At 36.1% G+C, this 22,160-nt stretch overlaps 1 long non-coding RNA gene across 1 annotated transcript in view; it reads left to right on the top strand.

Annotated features, from left to right (window-relative positions):
• LOC141565463 (uncharacterized) overlaps positions 1-21,691 on the top strand; it is a 200,258-nt gene extending 178,567 nt beyond the window's left edge. The window contains exon 3 of the long non-coding RNA XR_012489031.1: positions 21,395-21,691. This is a non-coding gene — a long non-coding RNA (uncharacterized LOC141565463). The remainder of the gene's footprint in view (positions 1-21,394) is intronic.
• The last annotated feature ends 469 nt before the right edge of the window (positions 21,692-22,160 follow it).

Here is a 22,160-nt window from a genome sequence, read left to right as displayed (position 1 = left end):
AGAAAGAAAGAAACAGAAGACATGGAGAGTTAGAGACAAAGATAGACAGATAGACACATGTACACACATACACTCCGACCCAAAGAATAACGAAGAACAAAATTTCCTGCAGAAGAGGAAAATTGAGCATTTGTCAGTATTAAGATATAAGTGCAATGCTTTTGTATCAGGACTTATGCTGTCTTTCATAATCATCCTCCATTACTTGTCCTTGATTTAATTATTAATTAATATGAATTACTTATTGAGTGTCCTAGATATGCATAGAAATCAATCCTTCCTTTTCTATTTCATAAGAGATATGTGACATAACGATATAAAATGTTAGAAAGAGTCAGGAATACATGAATTCAAATCTTACCTCATTTAATCATTTGTTATTTGTATGACCCTGAGCAAGTCATTTAACCTCTTGATGACTCAGTTTCCTCACCTATAAAGATAAGTTAATATCTCACAAGGTTATTGTAAAGAATAAAAAAGATATATAAATAGACACAGATAGATAGAATTCAGGGGTTCTCAAACTACGGCCCGGGCCAGATGCCGCCTCTGAGGATGTTTATGCTGCCTGCAGGGTTATGGCAAATGGGCCAAGAGGCGGTCAAAGAGTGTGAGCTTTTGTTTTTACTATAGTCCGGCCCTCCAACAGTCTGAGGGACAGTGTACTGGCCCCCTACTTAAAAAGTCTGAGGACCACTGAGATAGATGAATAGTAACTAGCTATACATATATATTTATATATGTATACACACACACTGTCTGTGTGTGTGTGTGTGTATGTATGTGTGTTTGTATACACACATTTAGAAAGGTTCAAAACGCATAATTTCTGGGTAACTTAATCATTTTATTTACAAGGTCATCAGGTTACTAATAAAAGGATGGTCACTTGGTTGTCTCTTTTATACCCAAAACAATCATGGTGACCAGGCTCATAGTTTATGTACCTTTTGGAAGACCAGGTGTTCAATGAGAGGCTGAGGGTGATTTCATGTCACCCATAGACAGAAAAATTATCTCTATACTCAGATCACTGCAGCCTTGGACTATCTAAACAAAAAGATCTGAATCAAAAAACCTGTATCCAAACTTGAGTAGAACACAATGGAATTCCCCACCTTAGATTAAATTCCTTTTAAGATTAAGTAGGATTTGACCAAGAGGAGAGTGAATTCAATCTTGTTATCAGTAATATCCTTCAATCAGAACTTTGGAAGAAGGAGAGAGCCATGAATATCTACAAGATATTGGTTAATAATGATAATTTCTTTCACTATATAGACATATGTACATTCATTTGTATGCTTCCTGCTATAAACATATTTATAGATATATACATATGTATGTATATATAATATTTTGCAAACCCTATAGCACTCTATAATGGTAGCTATTATTAGTATTATTGTTGTCCTTCTTTATGTTGTCTTTGAAATTTTCTTTATCAAAATTTAAGAAAATACCTCTTAAAAATATTGAGTTTCCCTTTCTTCCCTCAAAAATTTCAATATGGTGTGGTCAGTTCTATTGAAGATCACTTTCATTTCTATTGTCAGAATCTTGTTCTTCCTGAGTTAGAATCATATTAAAGAATTTGTCTCTCATCACTCCCTCTATTTTTTGAAGACTAACATTATTTTCAAAATCATTCAGAAATTTCTCAACTTTTAGAAGAGAAAACTCCAGGTATCTGAATAATTAAGTGCCCTGATCTCCTATGATTACTATAGCATACCTCTGTCTCAGACTTGTAATGATGCTTAAAACTTTGTAACTTAAAATCCCCCCAGTGATCCTCACTCACATGTTTCCTTCCCTGATTCTCACCTTGACTCAGGTTCTTGGATTTCCTCAAATTAGTATATCTTCTTAAATAACATAATGCTTCCTATGCTGCACATTTTAATCTGTTTTGTTCCTTATAAATGAAATCTTCTATTACCCTATTATCTCTATAAATCTCATACTACCAAATCTCAATGATTTCTCTACATCAAATTTGCCTGTTTGTTTTAGGATCTCTAGTCTACCTCATTTATAATTGATAATTTGAAGGTATGTTTATTTTCTAGAAGTCTAAGCATGTGCTTGATTAGATCTGTAAATATTACATATAGGTGTTCTGCTCCTGGAATTTTTCTTGGAGTTGTTGGGCAGAAAAGACCATATCAACTTTTCCTTGGCCCCTCAGAAGCCATGCTGGCTGTTAGGCAGATGATCTTTTTCTAGGTGTTACCTTTATAAAGATGGACAATAGAGGCATCTTTGAACTCCTGGAGCATAACTTCATTCAGTCAGCTTTTGTATAAGTAATAGACCCCCCACTCCCTATGCAAACTTTGTAAATCTCACCTGGAATAGAATCAGTACCCAGTGCTTTACCACACAAAAGTAGCCTAATGGCATTCAAAACTCTTCTTCAGTTAGTACTTCATGTAGGAAGCGATTGATTTCAACTTAAGATCCTGTCCTCATCACTAATCAGTGTGGCACCATTAACACCTATGTACCATAGGTCTTTGGTCCATAAATAGCCTCTAGGACATAATAAAAAGGGTTTGGATTGTTTCTATCAGCATAAAACTGAATTTCATCTACCTTTTTAAGAATCCTGCATCTCTGTGCAGTCCTTCAGCCTGGGCTGCTTATGTGCAGAGTTATGACTATAGCTCCCAGTGTATTCACATCTGCTGCTTCCTCACTGACCTATTGCCACAAGTCTTTGAGATAGATAGAAATGGTAAGCTGGTATGATAAGGTCTTTTGGTTCATGCATAAAATAGATTTAAGTGGGGCAGAGTTGCAGGAAGTCATCAACCTCGTTCTCCCTGCTAAAGCCACCACTGTCCAGTGGCAGGACAGAGTCAAGACAACTGGTGATGACCCAAGATGCAGTGAATGACCTTGATCTTTGATACCTAATCACACCCTAAATGCTCTACAACACCTGCTTTGCCTGCCTTAATGGCCATTGGAACAAATTGTTCTCATCCATCCATTCCATTTACATGCTTGGGGTAGACACCCCACTAATTCACCATAGTGTTTGAGGTCTTTTGGTTACCCTCAACCTAGTTTAGCCCACATATATATTATTGTATATATTATATATTTTATATATATTTATAAATATATTTATATATAAATAAATAATAGATAAATATTTAAAATATAAATATATATGTTTATATATTTTTGTATATATATGTATATATAAATAAATATTTATTGTATTTTATTGTAGTAAGGGGTCCTGTCACCTGTTAGTATATTAAAAAATAGTGAGTTTGTGGTGTATAATTCTAGCCATATATTTGCACCCATCTAGGCAGCCAGTAGACTTTACATTTTTTTGTAAATTCCAGTGATCAGTTGTACAATTTCCACCACTTGATTGCAAGACTCATTAATCAATAAGTCCAGACTCTGTAATGGTGGTAATGATCTGATCTTGAATCTTTATCATAACCTTTTAATTTCACTGAATAGATGGCACAATTCGGCCATTTGTTCACCATGCCTTTGTTTATAAATTGTTGGTTGAATTCATGTAGATGTTGTTTGTGGAACATCTTTTGATTCCACTCTTGAATCAAATGACAGACTATGTGTAGTGTGCTTTACAAATCTTAAAGGACTTCATAAATGTTAGCTATAATAATAATAATTGTTATTTTTATCAAGCTACATAGGATGGACAAGAATAGATAGGTTATATGGTCTATATTAATGGAATGAATTCATAAATTGATGAGATTAATAATAATAGCAATACTAATACATTGCTACTATTACTGTTACTAATGAGGAACAGAGAATAGTCTACCTATCAGACCTGTGGAGGAGGAAGGAATTTATGACCAGAGGAGAATTAGAGATCATTATTGATCACAAAATAGAAGATTTTGATTATATCAAACTAAAAATTTTCTGTACAAACAATACTAATGCAAACAAGATTAGAAGGGAAGTAACAAATTGGGAAAATATTTTTAAAAGGAAAGGTTCTGACAAAGGTCTCATTTCCAAAATATATAGAGAACTGACCCTGATTTATAGGAAACCAAACCATTCTCCAATTGATAAATGGTCAAGGGATATGAACAGACAATTCTCAGATGATGAAATTGAAACTATTTCCACTCATATGAAAGAGTGTTCCAAATCACTACTGATCAGAGAAATGCAAATTAAGACAACTCTGAGATACCACTACACACCTGTCAGATTGGCTAAGATGACAGGAACAAATAATGATGAATGTTGGAGGGGATGTGGGAAAACTGGGACACTGATGCATTGTTGGTGGAGTTGTGAAAGAATCCAGCCATTCTGGAGAGCAATTTGGAACTATGCCCAGGAGGTTGTCAAACTGTGCATACCCTTTGACCCATCATTGCTGTTATTGGGATTATATCCCAAAGAAATACTAAAGAGTGGAAAGGGACCTGTATGTGCCAAAATGTGGCAGCTCTTTTTGTTGTAGCTAAAAACTGGAAGTTGAATGGATGTCCATCAATTGGAGAGTGGTTGGGTAAATTATGGTATATGAAGGTTATGGAATAGTATTGCTCTGTAAGAAATGACCAGCAGGAGGAATACAGAGAGGCTTGGAGAGACTTAAATCAACTGTTGCTGAGTGAAATGAGCAGAACCAGAAGATCGCTGTACACTTCAACAACAATACTGTATGAGGATGTATTCTGATGGAAGTGGAAATCTTCAACATAAAGAAGATCCAACTCACTTCCAGTTGATCAATGATGGACAGAAATAACTATACCCAGAGAAGGAACACTGGGAAGCGAATGTAAATTGTTAGCACTACTGTCTATCTACCCAGGTTACTTATACCTTTGGAAGCTAATAATTAATGTGCAACAAGAAAATGGTATTTACACACATATATTGTATCTAGGTTATATTGTAACACATGTAAAATGTATGGGATTACCTGCCATCGGGGGGAGGGAGTGGAGGGAGGGAGGGGATAATTTGGAAAAATGAATAAAAAAAAAATTACAGAATCAATAATGATTTACTTTTTACATACTCCAAATCTTTTTGCTCCTAAACTACATTGTTTCAAGTAAAATCTCTTAATAATAATAACATTTATATAATGCTATTTAAAATATAAATTTATTTTATCTTTACAACAACTGTGAAATTATCCTCTTTTCATAAATGAAGAAATTAAGGCAGACAGATTAAATGACTTGCAAACTTCACACAGGTAGTAAGTATCTGAGGGCAGATCTATACTCAGGTTTTCCTGATTCTTGGTGCATCGTTTTACCCACTGAACCATCTAATCTGTCCTAGCTAGCAATATAAGTTATGAAAAGTTTGCAGAGTAAATAAACAAATGATCAGTAACATGCTGAGTCCAGTTTGCAGAGGCTCTGGAAAACCAATTTTAAAATTTTCAGAATGAACATTTACATCTTGGAAATCAGTAGATGGTAGAAATAAAGGCTTGATTTCTTGTTTTGTTGGTTGTCTAGACTTAAAAAAAATGATGAAGAAAATATTTATAACAAAGATTAAACTAAAAATTGTGTTGTGCATACATCTTTTTTTTTTTCAGTGTCAGTTGTTAAATAAATATTTAGCAGCACACCTCTACATATATAATTAACATAAATTGGGGGGATGTCAGTGGTACTCTGACCTTCTGGCAATATATTTATGAAATCTGTAAAGAAAGATGATCAGGCTTTTATCATAGGAGAAAACTGGTGAAATGTTTTATATACCATTGGGAAAGATTTGAGTCAATAAATATGGATCTTTTCAAGACCCATCACATTCCAGTTTTGATAGAAACTTGATTTTCAGTCACTTCTCTGGATGTGACTATTTTATAGTCTATTATACCAATTATATATAAACTTTTGTTTTTATATTTGACACAGCTCCTGTTTATATTGTACTGGAATTTTTTTCAACTATACAGATCAGAAATTTCCCAAATTCTCTTTCAGGGGTTATCTTTCTCCCCTACTTTCTCTGCTTCTCAAGCATTTATAAAATTTTTTTGATCGATGCTATATATTTTGTTTTTTGAGATGCTTTGGCTTGTATAACTTTAACCTTTGAGTTTTCAATTTTAGTTGTTGATTAAAGGTATCTCTGATTTCATTTTAGTTTTTATTTATTTAATTTTCCAAATCTCATCTCACATGTGTCTCTTTCTTTGTCTTTAACTGGGCAATGGGATGTGCAAATCTTCTAGTGCTTATACCAGATAGAGGCTGACATCATTTTTCAACGTCTTTTTGCAATTATTGAGTAGTTTTGTCAAGGGGCTTCTGCTATGTTTATAATTATGCTGTTCTTTCAAAGTATGTTTGCAGAATGGTTCCTTTCCTCCAATGGTCCTTACTATCTTGGCATTGGTTATGGTATTTACTGCTGTGTACAGATCCTGACTTTTTTTTTTTCCGCTGTCAAATACTGTGGGACAACACCTTCATTCATTCATGATGATTAGAACATCTTTGAATTACTTTATTGCAGTATTAAGCTAAAAAGATCTTTCGTAAATTCTAATCTACCTACTTTTCAAAACTTTTTGTCATATCATTATGAGTTAAGAGTTGACCACCCAGTCAAGTATGTGGGGACTGAGTCAGGATGGAATGAACCATGCGCAGAATAACAAATCATCCAGCATGAAATTATAAGGTAGGGGGTGGGAGGGTGGGAAGGAGTGCTTCTGGTACACTGAAAGCCGAATAGATGGGAATCCTGCCCATTTATTCATTCATCAAGGATTTATCCCATTCCCACTATTTACCATGCACTATGCCAGGCAATTTGGACGCAAAGTAAAAAATTAAATAGTCTTTAATATCAAAATATTTACATTTTATTGGTAAACTACTATGGATAGATATATACACACAACCATATATATATATATATATATATATATATATATATATATATATATATATATATATATATATATATATATATATATACATGCACATACATATAATTAAGCACAAAATATGAGCAAAGTAGATAAAAAGTCTTTTCTGGGAGATGTTACTAGCAATTGGGAAGATTGGTATAGGATTCTCATTGGGGAGTGGTATTTGAATTGACCTTTGAATTCAGGAAGTTAGAAGCTCTATAAGGATTAAATGAGATAATATTTGCAAGATTATTAGCACAATGCCTGGCATATAGTAGACACTTAATAAATGTTTATTCCCTTCCTCAGGGCAGAGCACATTTCAGGCTTGTAGGACAGCAATATAAAGGAGCAGAATGCCATATATAGGGAGAGCAGATAGGTTGGTTTGATTAGAAAAGTGTATGAAAGACAGGTGTTCTACAAGCCTAGAAAGGGAGCTCAGACCATGAAGGATGTTAACTGCCAAACAGAAGTTTATGCATTTTATCTTCAAAACGATATACAGGGAGAAGAGGATAGAAGATATAACATGTGAGGAAAGAGGCCAGCTGGGTTGGAAAGCAGCATGAGGAAGTTGGAATAATGACCAATGATGATGGAAAAATATATTGGGTTTTGTAGAACTTTAAAAGCTAAACAGTGTTTTGATTTTGTTTTTAAATCTTAGAAGCAATAGTAATTTACTACAAAAAAAGCTATGTCAGGAAAACCCAAGGAAGGGAGAGTGTCCACCTTCAGTGGTGTTGGATGTTTTAGAAAGGAATCAAGAAGGAAGAGAGGACTGAGAAAAGGCCATTTCTGGGTTCTGTTCATCCAATCTAGACTGCTAACTCGATTTACATTTAAGTGTTTTATTTCTTTCTCCAATTACATGTTAAAACAATTTTAGACATTTTTAATAATTTCAAATCCTACCCCTGCTTCCCTGATCCATTCATATTTGCTCCAATGACAATATCCTTGGCTGTGACATTTTCAGCTTTGCATCCTAAGCACCTAGCCCACAGCAGATGATGAGAAAATAGTTATTGGACTGGACTGATTTCATATAGATTTCTCATCTCTACTATTAGACAATATATAGGCTCATTCAGAGCAGAGGCCCTATGGTTTTCAGTGTTTTGTTCTCCATTGCACCTAACATAGTGCTTTCATGCACATTATAGTATGCTCCAGAAACCTTTTTTTGAATGTCTATTTTCAGGAGACTGTCCAGGGGACTAGAAATAATTTACAGTCACAAGTACTCCCAGCTCTGTACTTGGTAGCATCTGATCATAACACATTGAGACTTGAGATCAAAGAGATCTCAGGGAAAGTCCCACCCTCTTTGTTTAATGAGGGGAGAAGTAATCTCTGCTCTCGGAGAGGGAGGGAGAATGGAGGGAGAAGCAAGGGCCTTGTTTTCTGTCCTCTTGGTTTGTAACTTGCCCCAGCATGAACTAGACTTCTTACTTTGCAAAAAGGGAGTGTTGCACACATTTCATCAGTGTGGGGGGGAAATCACTCTCTCCACCAAGGAAAATCAGCAGCAGCTCTTCTGTAATCAAACTAATAAAACCTTTGTCTCTGCCTGCCTCCTCCCGTCCCTACCCTCAAGTTGCCTAAGACAAGGAAATAGAAAGCTGGCCTGGGATTTCCCTCACAGAAACACCTCCAGACTCATGAAGTGGCACAAGAACCCTAGTTGCTGTTCTAGGTGTGCCCATTTGGGAGTAAGGTACATTGTGAAGTGTTGTAGTCATGGTGGAGGCAGTGCTTGACTTTTGGAGGCTTCATTAACTCTCCCTCTATCGCCCAGAGGGAAGAAATTGTTACCTCAGGTACAAAATGTACTTTTGCATTCCCTGAGAGAATGAATGAGCATTTTCCCTTATCTGATGGAGAATCAGCCAAAAATACTTATTTCTACCCTTCTCTCTCTCTTCCTCATTTTCTCCTTCCTTCTCTCCCTCCCTCCTTCTTTCTCTCCCTCTCGCCTTTCTTCTCTCTTCCTCCTTCTCCCCTTCCCTCTCCACCTCCCTCTCTCTCTCTTCCCTTCCCTTCTCTTCTTCTCTCTCTCCTTTCTTCCTTCTTCTTTCCTTCCCTCTCTCTTTCTGTCTTCTTTCTTTCTCACTCATTTTCTTTTTTTTTCTTCTCTGTATCCTTCAATGTATCCTCCATCACGCTTTATTTCCAAATTCAGGAAAACAGAAAAGAAAAAAATAGATGTGACCACAAAGATGGGGTTGTCTTCCTTGCATCCTCTAGTCATCCAGGCCATTCTTTAAGGCAAGTACAGAACAGAAAGACTTCTCCACAGTCTTCATCTTCCGTCTCCTTGCTGAGCATCTGTGTCTTTCTTTCTCTCTCTCTGTCTCTCTTTGTACTTCAAGGGTTTATGCTTCACACTCAGGAAGATAAAGAAACTGGCTAATCTAGAAACTAATCTAGAATAAGCAGACTTTAGGTACCTCTGAAAGAACCAACCTTCCTGGAACTTGAGAAGAATGCATAGGCAAGTAGTTAGTAAAATTCTTTGGTTGCCTTTTATTTATCAGATTCTTTAGCTCTCATTGTTTATATTTTCTGCTTTCTTTCTCTCCTGAGTTTGATCAGACTGCCTCTAATTCATAATTCTAGGTGAAAGTGGGAGAAAAAGGGCCTGACATAAGTGCTCAGTGGAGCCTAGTCTTCACCTTCTCAGTTTGTCACTCCCAATAACAGCATGAATTTAACAAGGACTTGTTAGGAACTTACTGGGTACGAGATACTCTACTAGGTTTTAGGGATACAGGGCAAAATTTTAAAATCCCTCAAGAAGTTTGGGGAAGGAGGAAGGATGAAACATTTACAACTGGGGATATAATGTGGACTATTGGGAAATGATAGAGCAATAGCAAGTACTGGGCAAGGAGGGGAACCAGAGAAGGCTTTCTGTAGAAAGTAATATCTAAATTGAGCTTTGACTGAAGCTAAGAATTCCAACATAGAAGTGAGATGGGAGGGAATTCTACACATGTAGGAATGGTTGCCCAAATACCCAGAGGAAGAGATATAATCTGAGTCTTACTCAATGACTCATCATTGGCTAAGATGGATTCTAGAAAGGGTAAAGAGATCTTTGAGGTGCTGTGGTAGTGATTAGGTGCATTTAAAAGTAAAGGTTTATTTATTTTATTTACTTTTACACCCACTGTAGAAGTGTAGGATGGGAAAAGCATGGCTAGATAACAATGACCTAGAAGACCTAAGGGTCTCAGTGGCCAATGAGCTCTAATATGACTTAGCAGTGGATTGTGACAGCCATTAGAAAGCTAAAAAATTATTAATAGAAGCCAAAGTGTCTAGAATAGGAAGGGCCAATGGTTCCTGCCAGACGTTAGGAACATTGTGGTCTGTCCTGGGGGAACCAATTTTTTTTTTTTTAATTTCATAGCTATAGTACATCTAGAACAGGACAAATATTATGGTGAGGGGACTGAAGAATATAAGGACTGATTGAAAGAACTGGGGGTATTTTGTCAGGAAAAAAGAAGACTCATGTTAGAGACAGCCTGGTATAATAGATAGTCTGGATTCCACAATCAGGGTGACCTGTGTTCAAGTCCCATCTTTGACACCGACTGACTGGGTGATCCTAGGCAAGTCATTAAATCTCTGAGTACCCCAGGCAACTCTCCGAGACTATAAATTGCAGAACAATTGCACTACATTGGTAGAGTGAATTTCTTCACCAGAGAACTATCAACACTGAGGAGAGTGAGGGTGAAGAGAAGAAATTGATTCAGGAAGGACATGATGGCTGTATTTAAGCATTTAAAGGACTATCATACAGGAAAAGTTTTAGACTTGTTCTTGTCCCTGGAAGACAGAACAAGGAATGATATTCATAAACTATAGGGGTCTCAGAGTGAAAAGAGACCTCAGGGACCATTGGTCCATTCTATGGAGACACAGAATTGGGCTTGATGTAGGAAAAGCTTCCTGTCCTCCAAGGGACCTGAAGAGGAGATATCATGCTCCTCCTCATTAGTGTTCTTCAAGATCTTCAGGGGTGCATGACCACTTGTCAGGTATATTGTAGAGGGGATTTGGAAGTACAGAATGTATGAAATGACTTTGTTGCTGACTTGGGGATTGTGTGATCTGTGATGCTGCCCTCTTGAATCTGGTCTGGAAAAATGCAAAGGGACTGCTCTCTGTTACCAGGGAGGTGGCTACTATACAAGGTAGGTGGTGAAGTGATGGCTTACTAGCTCTGTGATGGGCAAGCCTTTAAACCTTTTTCAGCCTCAGTTTCCTCATCTGTAAGATGGGGATAAAGATCAAATTTACATCATAGGGTTGTTGAGAGGATTAAATAACACATTTAGAGTAGTTTGCAAGCCTTAAAATTATATAAAAACAAATAAACATTTACTTATATAAAATTTTATATATAACATATAAAAACTTCAAAGTTCTATAAAAACATAAAACATCCACATGTGTATAAAAGCATATAAGTGCGTATTTATATATGTATGTGAATTTGTATATGTATACATATAGATACATGTATTGTGTAGGTGTGAATATATGTATATGTATATATATATACACACATATGTATGTACATATATGCATACATATACCCATGCCTAACTGTAGCCTGCTTCAGAAATATGAAGGAAAGAGGGAGGAAAGAATAAAGTAAAAAGTACACAGCAGAGAACAAAAGAATAATCTACAATGATGCAAAATTGGACAGTCATAAATATAATGTTTTCAATTATTATACATACTTTTTTTCCCCCCCTGAGGCTGGGGTTAAGTGACTTGCCCAGGGTCACACAGCTAGGAAGTGTTAAGTGTCTGAGACCAGATTTGAACTCGGGTCCTCCTGAATTCAGGGCTAGTGCTCTATCCATTGTGCCACCTAGCTGCCCCCTACATACTTTCTTGAAGTGGAAATTTATTGTCACATATTTTGAATTCTCTCTGATGTTCTGCTGGGCATATGACAATGTTTGGTTTTGTTTTGTTTTCCTTTTCTGTCTTTTTCTATTTTGTTTTTTGCTTATGTGTATTTAGTTTTAAGTAAATAAATATTTTAAAATTGACATAAACATATACTTATATAATAATATATAAAAACCTTAAAGTTACGTAAATGCTAGTTAATATTAGCACTTGAATGTCGATGTTCAGGTTGTTCCAGGCTCTTTTCCCAAGAAGAAGGGACAAAGGTCCTGGCAAAATCCCTCTGAGTAACCATGGACACTTGCTGACCTTAAAATGTATAACCTTTTTCCTACAATTTGTCTAGAGCATAGTGTTCCTACCCTTTGGGATAATGATGTAAATGTATTTAAGGAAATGGACCCATGAATAGGAGGCTGATTCTTTGCATATAATAATAGCCAATATTTATTATAGCACTTCGTACATTATCTCAATCGAGCCTCATATATGAGTTCTAGGCTTTTTAAAATCACCTTACATTTTACAGAGAGGCAAGCTATGAAGGTTACATGGCCTCTTTGCTTTCAGGTGGTGAGTATCAGAGGCCGGATTTGAGGCTGGATCTCCCTGACCCTGAGCCCAGCACTTCTCCCCACCACACTGTGCTTCATTTGGATAATAAATGACAGGAGGCAGATCGGTTGCTATAAAGCATTTTGACATAGTCCCCACCAGAGTTGGCACATGCCACAATTCTGAATCCTTGGTTGTTCTGGGAAAGGGGGTGCTGATGCCAACTTTTCTAAGGCTTGACTTTCAGCTTGTATGGCCCCTGAAGATGAGTCTGAGTTTCCAAGATGATATTCAGGCAATGTAGGTATACCTCATGTTGCTCATACCTCTAAACAAAAACAGATATGGAAGCAGATTATGAAAGAGCCAGGTAGTACAGGGAGATATGATGTCAAGACGACCCTAGTTCAAATCTGCCCTAAGATACTTACTAGCTTGTGGGCATGAGACTTAATTTCTGCCTCAGTTTCCTCATCTGTAAAATGGGGCTAATAATGTCACTTACTTCCCAGGGTTGTTTGTCAAATAAGATATATCTGTACAGTGCTTAGTGTAGTGCTTGGCACATAGTAGGCTCTTAATAAATGCTTGTTTTCTTCCCTAAATAAATAACACTATGCCCTATTTCTTTTTATAGCATCTAGAAACATAAAGGACCCTAAAGACAATCTATTTCAACCCTTTTCTTTGATAGATGAGGAACTTGAGGCATAGGAATACAAAGTAATTTCCTATGCATGCTACAAGTGCACAGCCAGGTGTGACCTGAGGAGTAATGCAGCACTAGATCTGGGATGTCCCCTACTTCCCATAAGATTTTGGGATAGGTCGAAGACTTTACCTTTTTAGGCTTCAGTTTTTTCATCATGTAAAAGGAGGGAGTTGGACCAGTTATTCTCTTAGGCATCCTCTTTGTGTATCCTGGATCTCTTTGGTGAAGTCTATGGAATTCTTCAGAATAATCTTTTTAAACAGTTGAAGGAAATGTGAAAATCTAGTTAGGGTGAATAAAAATAAAGATGCCATTTGGAAACCATCCAGCTTCATGGATCCTCTGAAAGCCCATAGCCTTTAAGAATTCCTTCTCTAAGCCATCTCCCCACTCAGTTCTAAAACTATCATCCTACTACTCCAGCTAAGTTCTCATTCCATGCTGCCTTATGCTGGGAGAACCCCTACCTTATAATGTTCCCTGACTTGGTTTTGCTAATCATTTATTTCTGAATGCTTGATCTTCTAGAAATCTTCAAGGAGTTAAACAGTTAATACTTCTGTCTTCTTTCTAGGAAATCTTCCTTCCCTTCTTCCCTCCTTGCTTCCCTTCCTCCGAAACACTTTCTAGGAATCCTTCCCAGTAGACAGTTTCTTTACATTCTTCCAGACAACATGGTACTTATGAGTTCATTACACACCAAAGTGGGGTCAGTTCTGGGAATGATAAGGGTTTGGGTGTGAGTGGCCATGGGTTGTGTGCATGTGGAGAAGTCCAGGTGAATTCTAAATGTGGGTATGGATGGATGTTTTTCAGCATTTATAAGTGAAGATACAATTGGTCCTATTATTCCCTATCCCTCACTCTAAGACAACATGGTACTTATGAGTTCATTACACACCAAAGTGGGGTCAGTTCTGGGAATGATAAAGGTTTGGGTGTGAGTGGCCATGGGTTGTGTGCATGTGGAGAAGTCCAGGTGAATTCTAAATGTGGGTATGGATGGATGTTTTTCAGCATTTATAAGTGAAGATACAATTGGTCCTATTATTCCCTATCCCTCACTCTAAGTATTGCTTGTGCCCATTCTCCCATTCCCTGGCAGCATCAATCTTATTGAGCTTTAATCTTTCCCAGGTACTTGAAAAACTCCCAAGTAAGAAGTGGATCAGCTCTCCAAACTTAGATCCCCAATATGATTTGGGATGTAATACAGCCCACCAAGCAAGTATTATTAAAAATTGATCAATCAAGTCAATCAACAATGATTAAGTACTTACTAATTGCTAAACACTTTGGTTACAAAGAAATGCAAAAATAGCCCTTGTCTTCAAGGAGCTTCTAACCTAATGGGGGACATAATATATAAAGTAACTAGGTACATACAAGGTTTATACAGAGCAAATGGAAGACACCAGCAGTTGGAGAGATTTCATGCAGAAGCTGCACTTTAAGCGAGTCTTGGAAGAAACTAGAGAAACTAAAAGTTGAAGATGAAGATCAGAGTAATAAAGAGTAATAAAGTCAATGCCTTTAGGAAGGGTGACTTGTCGAGAGGAAAGCTGGAAAGGGAAGAAAGGACCAGGTTCAGAAGGAGTTTAAAAGCCAAACAGAGAACTTTTTATTTGATCCTAGAAGTAGCAGAGTACTACTGGAGCTCATTAGGAGAGAAAAAGAAGTGATGTACTCTTTAGAAAAAATCATCTGGGCCACTGAGTAGATAAAGGATTGGAGTACAGGAGACTTAAAGCAAGGAGAATAATTAGAAAACTAATGCAGTAATTCATTTTAGAGAGAAGATGGCACAAAAGGCAATACAACTAAAATGGGAGATATAAAAGCAAAAGTAATCTACATTCTCAAGTAATTTATACTCTATCAGGGATAGATAGCAAGTCCACAGAGAATTATACATATGACAATTTGAAGGGAGGAGAGCAGAACACTTCCAACTTCATTATGAAAAGCTTTTTATGGGACGTGGCACATGATTTGAGCCTTGAAGGAAGCAAGAGCTTCTCAGAGGTGGTGAGGAGAACATTCCAAACATGGTACGGAGTGTTGCCTCTGTGTTTTTATAAAGAAAAAAAGTACTCTTATGCTTGAAGAGACAAAAATTTGCTGGGATGGGTATAATTTGTAGCCATATTAGTGAAGGAAACTCTCTTCTATCATGTGGTAGAGAAATTGCAGTATTCTATGGATTTATACATTCTATAAGCAAAAATATCTTACTTTTTAATTTGTTTTCTCAATACTTAGAACAGTGTTTTGCATGTAGTAATCACTTAATAAATATTTCATTCATTCATAAACCAATGTCATTATCCCAGTTTCTGAACTTTATCTTTTAGTCTGTTTTCTGAACCAATTGAAACAGCAAAGCCACTGCTAGCTCATGACACAAACCTATATCAGGAAAAATGAAATTTTCCAAAGTCTGTTGTTTTTAGCAATTAATGTCTTTCCATTCTGATTAAAAATTGACTATAACTTAAACTGGTCAGTATGGCTAGAATCCAGAACTGTGTTAAGTAGACTTCTTTCTTCTCAAAATATCTTAGCATAACGTTCTGCTCTGCACACAGTGGGAATCCTATACATGTTTATTGAATGAATAGGGCCATTGTACACATTAAAACCTGAGAAGTGGAAAAACATTTTTAATGATGACAAATGTGTTAATTATTGTACATTAAAATCAGGCCAATGACTTTGTAGGAGTTGGGGTCAGTTGTAATATACATGATGGTCCCAACCTAAATTTCAAGGTCACCATTATGAGGATTTGGATCGCATGATCCCTTCTCATTAAAACTGAAAGATTTCTTTCTGGTCTCTGTGTCATGGACAACGTGATAGGTCAATGTCCTCACTGATCTAAGCTTCAGAGCTGTAGCTCTGTCTTTCTTATGATTCATTCAAGGTCATTCCAGCTGAGAGTTCTTAGAACTTGTAATCTTTAGGGCTTCAGAATAGATGTTGCTAGCCTGGTTTTATGTTGATATTGCCCCCAGACAACTTTTCCACTCAAATAGGAGTTCCTTCCAAAGCTGGGAAGCATTATTACAGTGGTAAGATGACAAGCTAAAATACTCTCAAATTCTGATAATGGACTATATTATAAATATTATAAATTATATAACTATATATTATATTATATTATAAATGGATTAAATAGATTAAATCATGACTCAGAATCAGAACTGGATGAACTCCTGACAATGTTTTGTTTAGGAGTTCACATTTGGTGGTTCTTGGGAGTTTTGTGATGATGGTCCAAGGGATTTGCACTAAAAATCATTTAAGGTACCTTAAGCAATAAATTATTGCAAAATATCATGAGTAGTATATTAAATTACCCTCTGAGTCCATAATACATACATTTTGTTTTTGAAAGAACAAAAACTGGTGGGAGTCACTGAATAAAATCCCCTGTACAATATCCTTGCGAAGTGCACACCCAGCCTCTGCTTGAAGACCTTAGTGAGAAAGATTTCATTACCAGGAATCCTGGTGCACTTTGGCCCTAATTTCTGGGAAATTTGTCTTTAAGTTGAACTGAAATCTCCTTCTCTAACTCCACTCTTCTCCCACATCTTCCCCCATTGCTAAAAAGGACAAATCCCATCCCTCTTCCACACGACAGCTCTTCAAATACTTGAAGACTGCCACTCTCCTTTCCTTACCTCTTGACCCTCCAAAACAAGTCTTTTCTTCCTCTATGTGCTTCTCTATCCCTGTAACAAGATCTATAAAACAGATGTCATCCTTATCCATGACCCCAACATCACAACGAGTTTCTACTATATTTAGAAATTTAACATGGATAAGTATTTCCTAATTATTTTAGGAATTTGTTATTTATCCCAATGGCTGCTATACTGCTGATCTCCAAACAGTGAGGTGAAGTGCTTGGCTTATGACTATGGTTCTAATAATAAATCTAGAACTAGAAGTCCTTGTCTAAAAGTGCTGTATCCCGAGTCCAAACAAAGCATTTCTGCTTGTGAACTCTGTTATATCCAGAAGATGCCAAGGCAGCCAGATGGTGACTTCTAGGAATGCCTTTCTGTGCTGCTAGAATTGAGCCTATTCTTCCTAACCACAGAGTTTGATCCACATTCATTCATCTGTCATGAGAATACTCTGCCTGTCACTGGAGCATAAAGACTATACAAAGATGAGAGCACATTTGTTTCTCTGCTTTTTAGGGAGAGAATCATCTTCTTACTTCCCCTGAAGCAGGATGGACAAATGCTTTGCTATTTGGCCCTATCCAAAATCATAAATGGAAAGGATTTTCCTGATCCAGATTCCAGACACTAAGAGTCATATAATAAGTCATTTAATAAGCTCTCTTTCTGGGACCTGTATGTGCAAGAATATTTGTGGCAGCCCTCTTTGTAGTGGCCAGAAACTGGAAACTAAGTGGATGCCCATCAATTGGAAAATGGCTGAATAATTTGTAGTATATGAATGTTATAGAATATTATTGTTCTGTAAGAAATGAGCAGCAGGATGATTTCAGAAAGGCCTGGAGAGACTTACATGAACTGATGCTGAGGGAAATGAGCAGGATCAGGAGGTCATTGTATACTTCAACAACAATACTGTATGATGATCAATTCTGATGGACGTGGCCCTCTTCAACAATGAGATGAAACAAATCAGTTCCAATAGAGCAGTAATGAACTGAACCAGCTACACTCAGCGAAAGAACTCTGGGAGATGACTATGAACCACTACATAGAATTCCCAATCCCTCTATTTTTGTCCTCTTCCACTTTTTATTTCCTTCACAGGCTAATTGTACACTATTTCAAAGTCCAATTCTTTTTGTATAGTAAAATAACTGTTTGGACATGTACACATATATTGTATTTAACTTATACTTTAACATATTTAACATGTATTGGTCAGCCTGCCATCTGGGGGAAGGGGTGGGGGGAAGGAGGGGAAAAGTTGGAACAAAAGGTTTTGGAATTGTCAATGCTGAAAAATTGCCCATGCATATATCATGTAAATGAAAAGCTATTAAAAAAAATTAAGCTCTCTTTCTGTGGTCCCTCTTACCCAACAGAGTCCATGGAGTTTGATTGTAAAGGTGCCTTCCTCTTCAGCCAATTGGCAGCTCAAAAGCCTTAGAACCAAGCAGAAGTTGAACAATCATTTTCCTTACTTTTGCCTCAATGGTTTCAGATGAGGATAGGAAAAAGAGACTGAACGTTTTCCCTACAGATGAGCCAAGAGATACATACTAAGGGCATAATATTTGCTCTGGATCCCCCATCTGCCATAGTGCCAGGGAAACGTAGAGGAAATTTAAACTTATTTTCTGATCCCACACAATTCTGTTTAGAAGTTGTGAGGGAACAAGCATGCAGGGTATATTGTGGATAAAATTCTAGTTTCTATCATAAATAATAATGATGACAATAATATTTATACAATCCTTTATGAATAGCAAAAATTGTCTTCACTATAATCCTATCTCTGAGATAGGTGCTATTATTTATTTCCACTTTAGAATTGAGGAAACTGAGGCTAAAAGAAGTTGTCCTGCCCAATGTCACATAGATAAGAATTCAAGGTAGGATTCTAATTCAGGTCTTCTGAAGTCCAAGCCTAACACTCTGTTACTGTGTCATAGAACTTCACATTCACTAAGGTATGTCCTTCCTCCTTCCATTTATGCTTATAGGCTTCTCTCCCCAACCTTACCATTTGCCAACTCACCCCCAAATGTCATCCATTTGTTCAGCATGGCTTCTGTTATTATTAATCCTTCTAGGATATCATTAGTTTATATTGTCATAGTCTTATTTTGAGTTTTATAAGCTCAGTACCTTAAACAGTGCCATGTGCATAATAGTCACTTGACAAAGGCTTGTTCAATTGAGCTAAATGGAATGCCCACTCCAAACTTTAGAGAGATTTCGGTCTCCTTCTGTTTTCATGTTAGGTGACTCAATTTGCCACTGGGTCACCCTCACTGAACTGTATTTGTTTTAGCATCTCTGTGGCAAAATGATGATTCCTATACTGATGGTGTCTAGCAGGTCTTATCTGCATTTTTGTTCCATGAATTCTTTTTTTTAGACCTAATCTTAATTTCTTTAAATAAAAGTTCTAAAAAAATGAACCAAATCAGACAATTCTAAAAATAGGTAGCAGCTAACAAAATTTCCTCCCTCAAATTATAAAGACCTAACACTTGCTGTTTATCTCCTTCTCCCATTTTAAAAATTGCTCCTATATTTTGCTTTTTTTCCCCTAGATGTAACATTCCCCTGGGCTTGCCTCCTAAGTTACAACAGGCAGGTTGGATTTCCATGGGCAGCTATTACTACTCTAAGGTCAAAGTGAAGTGAACTTTATTTTGTCATTTATATTATATGTATTTTATATATTTTCTATTATATATTTATATAATATATATTATATGTTAATAAAATATATATTTAATATATATTAATATATAATAAAATATATTTTATATTAATTATACTAAATTTATATTGGCAAAGTGAACTATTGCCAATAGTTATAACAATAACATATTAAAATATAATATAACTAATAATAACTAATAAGTTCCCACTGGGGTGAGCTCCCTTTCTCAGTCAGCAGGTATTCACTTGGTTCAAAGGCACTGGCTGAAAAAGCATAGCAAAAATTGAAATTACCAAGCTGGCCAGGCTAACCACTTTTACTATACAACATGTCAGGCAAGTCACTTTCATTCTTGTGTAGCTGATGCCTGGACTGGGCTTGGCAGATCACTGAACCACTGACATCTTCTCAGGGCACGGCCCCTGTGTTGTATGTTGTATGAGTCAGTTGGCTCAACTTCATTGGCATTCAAGATCATCTCTGATTATCATTAGCAGTCTTTTACTAACTTCAACCATTGCCTCATTTGGATGGTCTGCACTCTCTTCAGTTAGGAAATCCCAGCTTGAATTTATCTTATGTTTTTTTTTAATGAAGGCTACAATTGTTGCCCAGGATTGGTTGAAACCTCTCTCCTCTTTTACTCCTTCAAAGTCTTGACTCCAAGTTTTGTCACTTGCAGGCAGGAGATAAGAGAGATCTAGGTTCTCCTTTCTCCTTCAGTGCCAGCAACTTTAGTTTTTAGTGGTTAGTCCAAATTCAATTTGTTATACTTCCTATATTCCTACTGGGGCACTATGCACATAAATGAGCAGATAAAAGTAGGAATATAGTTTGTGTATTAGAGGGAAGTTTTTGCTGACTTATTCGTATACATTTGAGCCATTTCCTCACGGTATGGAATGTTTTTCATTTGAAAATTTTTTTCTTTATGTTTCAATATCTCAGTTTTTTTTTTTTTTTTTAATCCCCTATCAACCTTTCAGCTTAGCTGAAATCTCATTGAAATCTCATCTGCGGAAATTTATGATATTCAAATTGTTTTTAATACATCCTGTATATGTTTTCCTTGCAGGAAGATTTTTCCTTCTTTTCTTCCAGATTGTCCTTCATTTTTAGCATAGTTATATTCTGTATATAATTTTCTTCTTTTGATACTTCGGAGAAACTTATGTTTTCAAGTTTTACTACTCTACTAATTATTTCTGCTGTAGGAGCTGTAATTGTGACATTTGTTCTCTTTTAACTTTACCTATGTTCTTTTTACTTCTCTTAAAGTAAAATTGTTACTTTGTATCATCCTGAAGTATATTGTTGTGCCATACTCATCTGGGATTCTATAGAGTTCTACATTTCACCAATTATTGGTTTAACTTTCTTTCTCTTATAATATTTGTTTGAAGAGCTTTATGATCCTTTTAAGGTTCAGGACTCATACTCATTTCTAATTTTATTTTTAAGATTTTTAAAATTTTTAAATTACATGCTAAACATTTATTTTAAAACAATTTTTCAGTTTTAAATTCCCTCCTTTCCCACCCTTGATAAGGCAAGTACTTTGATATAGATTATACATGTACAATCATGTAAAACATTGCCATATAACATTGCAAAAGAGGAGAGATCCTCCTCCCCAAAAGGAAAAAAAAACAACAACAACAAAAAAAAACCCAAGAAAAATAAAGAAAGGAAAAGGGTGTGCTTTGTTATGCAATCAGACTCCATACATTTTTTCTCTGGAGGTAGGTAGAATTTTTCATTGTAGTCTTTTGAATTTTCTTTAATCAGATTGCTAAGAATAAATAAATCATTATTCACAGTTGATCATCATATCATATTGATATTAATATCTACAGTGATCCTGTACACTGCAACAACAATACTGTATGAGGATGTATTCTGATGGAAGTGGAAATCTTCAACATAAAGAAGAGCCAACTCACTCCCAGTTGATCAATGATGGACAGAGGTAGCTACACCCAGAGAAGAAACACTGGGAAGTGAATGTAAATTGTTAGCACTAATATCTGTCTGCCCAGGTTACATGTACCTTCAGAATCTAAAGTTTATTGTGCAACAAGAAAATGATATTCACACACATGTATTGTACCTAGACTATATTGTAACACATGTAAAATGTATGGGATTGCCTGTCATCGGGGGGAGGGAGTGGAAGGAGGGGGGGATAATTTGGAAAAATGAATTCAAGGGATAATATTATAAAAATATATAATAAAAAGATCTTGAAATCAAAAAAAAATATCTACAGTGATCTTTTGACTCTGTTCACTTAACTTTGCATCAGTTTATATAGGTATTTTTAGGTTTTTCTAAAACCACCCTACTCATTTTTTAAATATCACAATAGTATTCCATCAGAATCATATACCACAAGTTGTTCAGCCATTCCCCAATTTTTGGTCATCTCCTCAATTTCCAATTCTATGTCACTTCAAAAAGAGCTGTTGTAAATATTTTTGTACATATAGTACCTTTTCCCAAAATTTTTTGCTCTCTTTAGGATAAAGATCTAGTAATGTATTGCTGGGTCAAAGGGTATGCACAGTTTTATAGCCCTTTGGGCATACTTCTTTTTAATGTTCACATATTATTCATAATTTT

Source organism: Sminthopsis crassicaudata, chromosome 4 (genome assembly GCF_048593235.1).
Source record: "Sminthopsis crassicaudata isolate SCR6 chromosome 4, ASM4859323v1, whole genome shotgun sequence".
Lineage (NCBI taxonomy): Eukaryota > Metazoa > Chordata > Mammalia > Dasyuromorphia > Dasyuridae > Sminthopsis > Sminthopsis crassicaudata.
This window is presented reverse-complemented; position numbering and strand designations above follow the sequence as displayed.